The sequence below is a fragment of the Triticum dicoccoides genome, chromosome 6B (assembly GCF_002162155.2).
Source record: "Triticum dicoccoides isolate Atlit2015 ecotype Zavitan chromosome 6B, WEW_v2.0, whole genome shotgun sequence".
NCBI classification, from domain to species: domain Eukaryota; kingdom Viridiplantae; phylum Streptophyta; class Magnoliopsida; order Poales; family Poaceae; genus Triticum; species Triticum dicoccoides.
Window position 1 is genome coordinate 482,467,606 of NC_041391.1, and position 9,591 is coordinate 482,477,196.

Below are 9,591 nucleotides of genomic sequence, written 5' to 3' on the forward strand. Positions count from 1 at the left end.
GCTTGATGTTCAAGGTGAAATGGTATGACGAGGAAGATTGACATAAGCTTAGCTCGTCGTCGAAGTTGCTCTGCGAATAAGGACCAGGTAGCACAGTTAAAATTAGATCGATAATGATATAGTCGATCATGCTAGGAATGATGTGATGGAGTATCATTCCAATGAGAATTCACAAGAGGTAGTGCAATAACACAATATCCTCGAGATAACAGGGGGCAATACTCGAGGTCGATCAAAATAGAGGTTGGACAGATGAAATGATCTACAGAAGACAAGTATTTTAACTTGTCCGGGAAATGGAATCAAGGAGAAAATATGGTCGGAACCATGATTGCAAAGAATCAATTTAAAGATGCAAGATGAGCTTATACCAAGGGAACATTTGATTATAATAGAAGCTTCGATGATATGATTTACATCGTGTCTATGGGCATGAACACAAAGTTCAAGGTCGACTCCCACTTCTTCAATGACTAACCTCTCATTTACTTCTCGCTTTTGACAAAGTTGTAGTGTATAAATTTTTATCCGGCGTAACACCAGTAGAGTATGACCCATAGAAATTTCCGGGTTCACACAAATTAGGGAAAGCATTAGTTCAACCCGTCGGGGCATCTTAGGAACATTTGAAAAAACTTTACAGGTAATTAACGCAAGCTCGGAAGCAGAGCATGGTTGACAAAGCAGAGAATACAATTTACCAAAGGCAATATGTATCAGGGGAATGATAACCTGCGAGTATACGGGATAGTTGTAGCCCCTTTCGATAAGTAAGAGTGTCGAACCCAACGAGGAGATAAATGTAGAACAAATATTCTCTCAAGCCCTATCTGCCAATGATACGACTCTACGCACTCTTAGTGTTCGCTTTACCTAGAAAAAGTATGAAACTATAAGTACTTTGTAGGTGTTCTTGGATAGGTTTGTAAGATAATAAAGAGTACGTAAATAAAAAGTAGGGGCTGTTTAGATAAAGATGCAATAAACTAAATATAGAGAGTGTGGAAAAGTGGTGGTAGGAGTTATGAAATTGCCCCTAAGCAATTGACTACTTTACTAGACCGGTAATCACTTTTGCAATTTTATTTGAGGGAGAGGCATAAGCTAACATACTTTCTCTTCTTGGATCATATGCACTTATGATTGGAACTCTAGCAAGCATCCGCAACTACTAAAGATCATTAAGGTAAAACCCAACCATAACATTAAAGCATCAAGTCCCCTTTATCCCATACGCAAACAACCTACTTACTCAGGTCTGTGCTTCTGTCACTCACGCCACCCACCATAAGCAAATCATGAACATATTGCAAACCCTACAGCGGGAATCCCTCACGCTTGCGTGACATGGAGGGCACAATAGGACAGCACCAATAATAAAACATGCAATTCAAACCAATCATAGAAATTCATCAATCACCGGTAGGACAACGAAAATCTACTCAGACATCATAGGATGGCAACACATCATTGGATAATAATATGAAGCATAAAGCACCATGTTCAAGTTGAGGGTACAGCGGGTTGCGGGATAGTGGACCGCTGAATATAGATGGGTGAAGGTGATGGAGACGTTGGTGAAGATGATGGAGGTGTTGGTGTAGGTCGCGGTGATGATGATGGCCCCCGACAGTGCTCCGGCGCCACCGGAACCAAGGGGGAGAGAGCCCCCCCCTTCTTCTTCTTCTTCCTTGACCTCCTCCCTAGATGGGAGAAGGGTTTCCCCTCTGGTCCTTGGCTCCCATGGCGTGGGAGGGGCGAGAGCCCCTCCGAGATTGGATCTATCTCTCTGTCTCTCTCCGTTTCTGTGTTCCCTGATTCTGCCCTTCCACCGTTTCTTTTATATCCGGAGATCCATAACTCCGATTGGGGTGAATCTTTCGCCCAGATTTTTCTCATAAAATTAGCTTTCTTGCGGCAAAAGAAGAGCGTCAACCGCCTTACGGGGTGCCCACAAGAGTCTAGGGTGCGCCCCCCATCTCGTGGGCCCCTCGGGCACCGTCTCGCATTGATTTTACTTCCCAAAAATCACAAATATTCCAAAATAATTCTCCATCCGTTTTTATCCCGTTTGGACTCCCGTTGATATTGGGTTTCTACAAAACATAAAACATGCAACAAACAGGAACTGGCATTGGGCACTGGATCAATATGTTAGTCCCAAAATTATTATAAAAAGTTGCCAAAAGTATATGAAAGTTGAATAATATTGGCATGGAATAATAAAAAATTATAGATACAACGGAGACATATCAGCATCCCCAAGCTTAATTCCTGCTCGTCCTCGAGTAGGTAAATGATAAAAAAGATAATTTTTGATGTGGAATGCTACCTAGCATAATCTTGATCATATGTCTAATCATGGCATGAATATTAAGACACGAGTGATTCAAAGCAATAGTCTATCATTTGACATAAAAACAATAATACTTAGGGCATCCCAACAAACAATCATGTTTTTCAAAATATCAATGCTTCAGAACGTTATCCCTACAAAATCATATAGTCTTGTATGCTCCCTTTTCTTAACACAAGGTACCCCTCATGCCTATCCCGGTGTCAGCCAAACAATTGTTTCATACTTTAGTATTCTCAGACTTTTTCAACTCTCACGCAATACATGAGCGTGAGCCATGGATATAGCACTATGGGTGGAATAGAATATGATGGTGGAGGTTATGTGGAGAAGACAAAAAGGGAGAAAGTCTCACATCGACGCGGCTAATCAACAGGCTATGGAGATGCCCATCAATTGATGTCTATGCGAGGAGTAGGGATTGCCATGCAACGGATGCACTAGAGCTATAAGTGTATGAAAGCTCAAACTGAAAACTAAGTGGGTGTGCATCCAACTTGCTTGCTCATGAAGACCTAGGGCATTTTGAGGAAGCCCATCGTTGGAATATACAAGCCAAGTTCTATAATGAAAATTCCTACTAGTATATGAAAAGTGACAATATAGGAGACTCTCTATATGAAGAACATGGTGCTACTCTGAAGCTCAAGTGTGGTAAAAGGATAGTAACATTGCCCCTTTTCTTTTTCTTTTTTTTCTTTTTCTTTTTTTTTCTTTTTTTGGGCGGGCTTCTTTGGCCCCCTTTTTTTTATTTAGGCTTCTTTGGCCTCTATTTTTTTTCTTTTCTTTTTTTCATGGGGCAATGCTCTATAATGATGATCATCACACTTTTATTTACTTACAACTCAATATTACAACTCGATACTGGAACAAAGATATGACTCTATATGAATGCTTCCGGCGGTGTACCGGGATGTGCAATGATCTAGCATAGCAATGACATCAAAAAAATGGACAAGCCATGAAAACATCATGCTAGCTATCTTACGATCATGCAAAGCAATATGACAATGAATGCTAAAGTCATGTACATGATGATGATGGAAGTTGCATGGCAATATATCTTGGAATGGCTATGGAAATGCCATGATAGGTAGGTATGGTGGCTGTTTTGAGGAAGATATAAGGAGGCTTATGTGTGATAGAGCGTATCGTATCACAGGGTTTGGATGCACCGGCGAAGTTTGCACCAACTCTCGAGGTGAGAAAGGGCAATGCACGGTACCGAAGAGGCTAGCAATGATGGAAGGGTGAGAGTGCGTATAATTCATGGACTCAACATTAGTCATAAAGAACTCACATACTTCTTGCAAAAATTTAAAATCCCTTGAAACAATGTACTACACGCATACTCCTAGGGGGAGGTTGGTAGGAGTTAACCATCGCGCGCGCCCGACCTTCACGCAAAGATAAACAATCAAAATACAATGTGTGCCAATTTGGTTACATAGTTAGTAGACCATACGTGCATGCTTTGGGAATCACAAACCTTAACACCAACATCCTTACTAAACACAACCATCTACTGGTACTTCCCACATGTTATCATCTCTATATCGCAAAACTATTGCAACGAATCAAACATATCATATTCAGTGATCCACAAGTTTATGTAGGATTTTATGACTAACCATGTGAATGACCAATTCCTGTCATCTCTCTAAATAGATATAAGTGAAGCAAGAGATTTTAATTCTTTTTATAAAAGATATGCCCATGCTCTAACAAATATAAGTGAAGCAAAAGAGCATTCTACAAATGGCGGTTTTCTATGTGAAGAGAAAAATGCAATCCAGACTTCAAATGATATAAGTGAAGCACATGAAGCATTCTATAAAGCCATACTCAAAAGATTTAAGTGAAGTGCAATGAGCATTCTATAAATCAACCAAGGACTATCTCATACCAGCATGGTGCATAAAAGGAAAGTGAAAACTAAATGCAAAAGACGTTCCAAGACTTGCACATATCGCGTCAACGAAACGAATACGAAAACATACCGATACTTGTTGAAGAAAGAGGGGATGCCTTCCGGGGCATACCCAAGCTTAGACGCTTGAGTCTCCTTGAATATTCTACTTGGGATGCCTTGGGCATCCCCAAGCTTGAGCTCTTGCCTCTCTTACTTTTCCTCATATCGAGACCTTCTCGATCAAACACTTCATCCACACAAAACTTCAACAGAAAACTCGGTAAAATCCGTTAGTATAATCAAGCAAATCACTACTCTAAGTACTGTTGCAAACCAATTCATATTATTTTTTTGCATTATGTCTACTGTAATATAACTTTTACATGGCTTAATCCACTGATATAAATTGATAGATTCATCAAAACAAGCAAACTATGCATCAAAAGCAGAATCTGTTAAAAACAGAATAGTCTGTAGCAATCTAAACATACACCATACTTATGGTACCCCAAAAATTCTACCAAAATTAGGAAAAATAAAACAGTTGTACATAAAGACAGTGCAAAAAGAACCAGAACCATTTGACGTTCCTGTTAAAAATGTAAAATCGCGCACTACAGCCAAAGTTTCTGTCCTGCACCGTACAAACCAACAAGCATTGTAAACATCCTAAAGGGAAACCTTGGCACATTATTTTTATAATACAATGGAATTGTACAAGGGGATAATTATTTTTGTTGAAAATTTTCTGTAATTAAGATTCACAAATTTTCCGTGAGCATGAACAAAGTTCAAGGAGCTCTCCGACTTCAACAATGCTTGTCTCTCTCACTTTCACTTTCCTTTTTGAAAAGTTTTGTGTTCCCCTCTTTATTTTTTTTATTTTTAAACTATATAAAAGCACTCAACAGAAATAAATGACTCTCTAAAACTTCCGGGTTGTCTCCCTTGCAGCGCTTTCTTTAAAGCCATTAAGCTAGGCATATAGTGCTCAAGTAATGAATCCACCCGGATCCCAAGGTATATCAAAGCCAATTTTAATTAACAATAATTTGTAATTTAGTAGTGAGCACAAAGTAAGATATATCTAGCAATGACGAAGTCTAACTCTCTTCCTATGCATCGGCATGTCATAAGAGAACAATTCATGCACATATAGTAAAGGCCAATGCATAGTATAAACAGTTTCTTGCAATTTTATCGTGTGGGAAACATAGAGAGGTGGAGATATAGTTCCTCTCTCATAATAATTGCAAGTAGGAGCAGCAAGCACATGCATATTATATCTATCAAAATCATCTGTGCAATTGTGAAAGGCAATCCATCAATATAATCCTTAATAAGCACAAACTTCTCTGATATAGAGCAGTTTGGAGAATTCAAAAAGATAATAGGACTATCATGCATGGGTGCAATAGCAACAATTTCATGTTTAACATAAGGAACTATATCAAGTTCATCTCCATAAGCATAATTCATGTGTGACGCCCTCGATTCAATCGTACACTAATCATGCACGCAAATGTGTACGATCAACATCAGGGACTCACGGGAAGATATCACAACACAACTCTAGACACAAATTAAAATAATACAAGCTTTATATTACAAGCCAGGGGCCTCGAGGGCTCGAATACATAAGCTCGAAAACACAAGAGTCAGCGGAAGCAACAACATCTGAGTACAGACATGAGTTAGACAAGTTTGCCTTAAGAAGGGAAGCACAAAAGCATCTACGATCGAAAAGGCAAGGCCTCCTGCCTGGGAGCCTCCTAACTACTCCTGGTCATCAACGGTCTCCACGTAGTAGTATGCATCGGCGGTGGCATCTGGCTCCTGGGCTCCGACATCTGATTGCATCAACCGGAAAGAAAAGAAAGGGGGAAAAGGGGGAGCAAAGCAACCGTGAGTACTCATCCAAAGTACTTGCAAGCAAGGATCTACACTACATATGCAACATTATCAAAGGAAGGCTATATATGTGGACTGGGCTGCAGAAATGCCAAAATAGAGAGAAGGCCTAGTCCTATCGAAGACTAGCATCTTCTGGAAACCACCATCTTGCAGCAAACAGGAGGGAGTAGAGTAGCATAAAGTAAAGTAGTAGTAGTGTTATCAACCTCGGCCAGAGATCCTTTCTCGACCCCTTGCAAGAAAGCAATCCCAGAGCTATACTATCGGGTTATCACCTCATCACAATCCAATTCTCATCACAAGTATCCAGTTCTAATTGTATCGATCGGGATACAACTCCAAGTGTCCGTTACCGTAGGACAGGCTATGCATAGATTAGTTCTTCCCTGCAGGGGTGCACCAACTTACCCACCACACTCGCTTAACTCCGGCCGGACACACTTTCCTGGGTCATGCCCGGCCTCGGCCAAACAATACGCCGCAACCCGACCTAGGCTTAATAGAGAGGCCAGCACGCCGGACTAAACCTATGCCCCCAGGGGTCATGGGCCATCTCCCCGGGAACTCCAGCACGTTGCGTACGCGGTCGGTGAGCAGACCTAGCTACCTCCTTCAACAAGGCAGGTGCTTACGCACTCCAACCGGCGCGCGCCGCTCAGTCGCTAACGTCTATTAAGCTTCGGCTGATGTATACGACGCAGAACGCCCATACTATGCCCACGTGATGGTTAGTGCTATGAGGCCAGAGGCCCCTCGGATCAAATATCCAAATCGTAGTGGATTAGGAACGCGCGGTAACAAGCAGAGACTCACGAAAGATGTGACCCCGTTGCCCCGTCTCGAGGACTTGCAGCAAGGGCTAGGAATGCCCGGCCACGCCTCGTAATTATCTCGCGGGCACCCTCCAGGTCAACCCGTCTCCACATCACTCGCGGGTACCCCTCAGGGTCGACCCGCCCTTCCAAGTAACAGTTGTAAAGTCCAAGTATCTGTGTGTCCAAACATCAAGGGGAAAACCCAAGGAATCACCCTCGGTGAATTCCACTCGATGTAATCATCAAGGTGAACGTAAGAGGAATCACCCCCGAGGTTCACACTTGAGGGGTTGCACGATAGAGTCGTATCGGAAGTAGTTAAAGAGGAAATCACCCTCGATGACCATGACCGAATAGCTACACTACAGGGTTAACATTAGAAGTGCTGTAGAGGTCTCACCCTCGGCACTCGATAGTATCCCAGTAGTGTCGAGCAACTAAGGGGAAAGTGATGTGCGGTGCCGGGGCCTGGTCTTCGATCCCGTTGATCGGGTCTTCGATGATGAACTAGGGGCAACAAGGACAAGGTGGGGGTCACTGATGGATCACTAACCAACCTATACTAAGCAGTTTAGGATAAGCCGGTAAGGTAACAATAAGCAGGTTACAAAAGCAGGCTATGCATTAGAATAGGAGCAAACAATAACAATAGCAAAATCTAATGCAAGCATGAGAGAATGGAATGGGCGATATCGGGATGATCAAAGGGGGGGCTTGCCTGGTTGCTCTGGCAAGGAGGAGGAGGAGTCGACGTAGTCGATCACAGGGGCATCATCGATCTCGGGGTCTACCGGAGAGAAGAGGAGGAAGAAACAGTAAATATAAAGCAAACATAGCATCACAAAGCATAACGTGGCAATATGTTGTGCCGGGTGTGACCTAACGTATGGCTACACGATAAAGGTGAAGGGGGGAATTCGACCGGGAATGTTTTCCCGGTTCCGGACCAGTGTCAAATAAATGACCGGAGGGAAATGTTCCATGTTCAGATAGTTAGAGGCATCTGACAGGTATGTGGTTAGCGTATTCGGGTTCGTCTCGTCGTTCTGAGCAACTTTCGTGTATAAAGTTTTTCCGTCCAAGCTACAGTTTATTTTCTATGAATTTCTAAAGTTTAAAGGATTTTTTTAATTTTTTAATTCCAATTATAAACAGTGAAGTGTCTTTTTTAAACTGGGGGGGGGGGCTAGTCACATTCAAAGACATGTGCGATCAAGAAGCTGGGTTGACTCAGTCAATACCTTTATAGTCAATCAATGAACAGTGCATTGGGCCCTACTTGTCATTGGCACAAACTATTAATTAGGCTTTTAAATAGAAGGGGCCACATGTCATCTGTACATAGACTATTCTAGCCATTAATTAACACGGTACTAATCTAAGCCAGGCCGGCCACTACTCCGGCCACGTGCACGACGCGCACACACAGCACACACAAGTTAGTAGGCTAGGAGTTATTAACATAAGATGTCATTTTGTGATTTTTGTAGGATTTAATCCTTACATCTTTTGAATTTGGTCCAATGGGATGTTTTGAACCTTGTCAAGTGTACTACACGCCCATATAATTTTTATCTATGCTCGAGGTTGTTTTGCTGCTGTTAAAGTGCTTTCTAGAGGCCTAGTCAGTGTAAAAACAGAAAAGCTAGCCACTGCGGACAGAGGAACAGCGGCGGTAGCAGCTTCAGCGGAGAGCATCAGTAGAAATCAGCAGCAGAGCAGCACGAGGCAGAGGAGCAGCAGCAGTGCAGCGGCGCGGCGAGGCTGGAGGTGGGCGTGGCCGGGTAGAGGCGGGCTCGACCACCCACTCAAACGCACACACACTGTACGCACGCACACACACAAAGCACACGCCACACTTGGCCATGGCCGTGGCCCTGACCAGTAGCAGCAGCACGTAGCGCACACACGGGGAGGCTGTAGGCGATGGGGCAGCAGGGGAGGATGGTGCGCCGGCTCGCAGAGGAGGGCGCCAGCGTGGCGCCAGGACAGGACGCGCGGGATGCGGGCGCGATGATGAGCAGCAGTGGCGTCGCGACGAGGTGAGCGATAGCAGCGGCAACAACAACCAGCAGCGACGGTGAAAGAAGCAACTAACAGCCGCGGTGGCGCCTAAGCAACAGCAGGCAGGCAGGGCCGGGGGTTCGCGGCGCGGAAAGAGGGCGGCGATAGCGGGCACGCGCGCTGTGACGCAGGGTGTGGCCCGGAGGCCCCGAGGCGCAGTAAGGAACGCGGGTGTGCCCGGGACTAGCGGCAGCAACGGCGAGCGTCGGTGGCCATGATGAGCGCGAGCGACAAGGAGATACGACACAAAATCAAAGGGGAAAACAGAGGGGAGATCGAGGAGAGCTCACAGCGGCGGTTGCTGGCAAGAAGGGAGGACGCGGGGTGGCCCGGGGGCGTCGGGAGCTTCGAGGGAGATGACGAAGCAGAGGAGCGTGCGCGGGGAAGGACGACGACGACGGCGAGCTGCAGGGCGGTCTGGCTCGTCCTGGTGCTCGAGATGGACGAGGACAAGGGCGCCGGTCCTCCTAGATGCCTTGGCGCAGCTCGGGGAGGAGGGTGGCCGCGACGATTTCGGAGCCACGGCGACC